The sequence below is a fragment of the Pteropus alecto genome, unplaced genomic scaffold (assembly GCF_000325575.1).
Source record: "Pteropus alecto unplaced genomic scaffold, ASM32557v1 scaffold413, whole genome shotgun sequence".
Lineage (NCBI taxonomy): Eukaryota > Metazoa > Chordata > Mammalia > Chiroptera > Pteropodidae > Pteropus > Pteropus alecto.
In genome coordinates this window covers 2726230-2728539 of record NW_006434120.1, presented here as the reverse complement: position 1 = coordinate 2728539, position 2310 = coordinate 2726230, and the positions used below count along the sequence as shown (strand labels likewise).

The 2310-nt window shown below is 34.9% G+C and overlaps 1 non-coding gene across 1 annotated transcript; it reads left to right on the top strand.

Annotated features, from left to right (window-relative positions):
* The first annotated feature begins 1783 nt into the window (after positions 1-1783).
* TRNAV-AAC lies at positions 1784-1856 on the top strand. Its single transcript has one exon. It is a non-coding gene; the product is annotated as a tRNA-Val (tRNA).
* The last annotated feature ends 454 nt before the right edge of the window (positions 1857-2310 follow it).

Genomic DNA, 2310 nt, shown 5'->3' with positions numbered 1-2310 from the left:
CAAAATTAATTTTCCTATTTAATTCTACCTGTTTCCTCCGATAGTTAACTTGTTGGTTAGCTATTTAAACATTTCTCTGAGGTTGTCATCACTTTTATTTTCTTGGCTGATCATCTTGAAGTCATTCTATGTCGGGAGACAGTCTGAACTGGAAAGACCAGAACTTTAGGGTGTGTTGAGTTGGGTTACAGCTGCTGCCAAAAAAAAAAAAAAAAAAAACGAAAACAGGCTTTATGAAAACAAAAACAAAAACTAGCAAAATAAAACAAAATAAAAGACTGTAAACAGCCAGCCTTAGTGAGCTACCTGGCTCTTTCTCTACCCGTTGTCATCTATTTTGTGCATGAGATTTGTTTGGGTTTTAGAAAGGACACCTCAGTTAACAACTTTCATAATCCTCATGGAATTAGTTTGCAGTGAAATAAATCATACCAAGAGAGAGCTCCTAAGTCAAAGAGAATGATTTTGTTTGGCTCTCAGGAGCATTTGAATTTTGACAGCAGTTTGCTCCAAGTAAATGCTCCTTTCAACAATGCGAGGTATAATGAAACAAAACAGATTTCTAGACATTGTTGGTTTTTGTTTTTAGCGTAGGGTTGAATATTAAGGTTAGTTAAATGCTTTTGCAAATGAATAAATTTTCTCAATTTTTATAATGCTGAGAAATTAATGACTACATGGTAAAATATTTGGACTATGGGCATTATGTAAGGCACTGAAGGACACTGCCTAATGGAGATAGACGCAGTTTTCCTGTGACTCCATAAAGGATTTAGATTTTAAAATGCAATTGGGCTTCATGTTCCATCTTAATCAGCATTCCATGGCATCATGTCAATGTGCCAAAAAACTTAGAGAAAGTTTCTATTGGCCAGGAATAAAAAAAAAACAAAAAGAAAAGAAAGAAAGAACGTAGAAACGTAATTGCTCTATTGAGAAGTTTATCAAGTTTATGAGAGAATAAAAATATTTTGTACATATGTGGCAAAGCTTCTTATATGAGGGCTCTCACATTCTGCCGGAGTGCATAGACCAGTTATGATGATGTTGTTTCAGACAAGTGTGAATACTTTGTCCTTGGACTATAAGGATTTTTGTGCATTCTCTAATTTTTCTAGGGTCTGAGAGAAAAGGCTAGGACTAATTGAGGAAAGATAGTATGATAATCAGAAAGCTAGTTCCCAATGTTTAGTGAATATTAGGTATATTAGGTTAAACTTTTTCTCATTTAACTCTTAAATGCATCTAGGAAAGTTAAAGTGGTGATGGTGGTGGGGACAGTTCTATGAGTATTTATTCAAAAGTCTCAGGTATGTAATATGAATAATTTCTGGAGGTCTAATGTACAACATGGTGAGTATAATTAACAATATTGTATTGACATTTTAAATTTGCTAAGAGGACAGAATTTAAGTGTTCTCACCACACACACACACACACAAAAAAAAGAAAAAAAATGGTAACAATATGAGGTGATGGATATGTTAATTAGCTGAATTGTAGTGATCATTTAAATGTATTCATATATCAAAACATAAAGATGTACACCTGAAATATATATTTTTAATTTGTCTATTATGTCCTAATAATGCTGAAAAAGGATAGCTATGAAAATACAAAATACTAAAAATAATAACAAAAAACTCATTACCAAACCCAAGATCACCTAGATTTTCTTCTACGTTATCTTCTAGAAGTTTCATAATTATGCATTTTACATTAAGATCTATGATCAACTTTGAATACATTTTAATGAAAGATAAAAATAAAAGATGTGGGATGTGGTTCCATAGTGCAGCGGTTAGCACATCTGTTTAACACGCAGAAGGTCCTGGGTTCATGCCCCAGTGGAGCCAGGGTCCATGGTCTACAGCCATGCCACCCTGAACAAGCCTGATGTTTGATTTTGGAAGCTAAGCGGGGTCGGGCCTGGTTAGTACTTGGATGGGAGGATACCTAGGAAGACCAGGTATTGTAGGCATAAATAATAATAAATAAAAAGAAAAGAAAAGATGTGAGGTTTTAAATAAAGAACAAATTCTTAAAAAAAAAAAAGAAAGACAGCTAGTCCTTTGCAGATATGGTACTTTACACTGGGCTGTGGCCAGTGCACCTCATCCTGAGCTCCTGCTGGTTCTGCCAGGCTCAACAGGATGCTGGGCTGTTCAGGCAACCAATGTTGCTACATTACTTGTTTCCATGATGTGGGCTGAAGTTCATCAGAGCTACATTGGCATTTTTGCAAGCATTTTATTTTTGTCATATTGTAGGTTAAGTAACAATTTAGCACTTCAGATGGTCCCCTAGAGC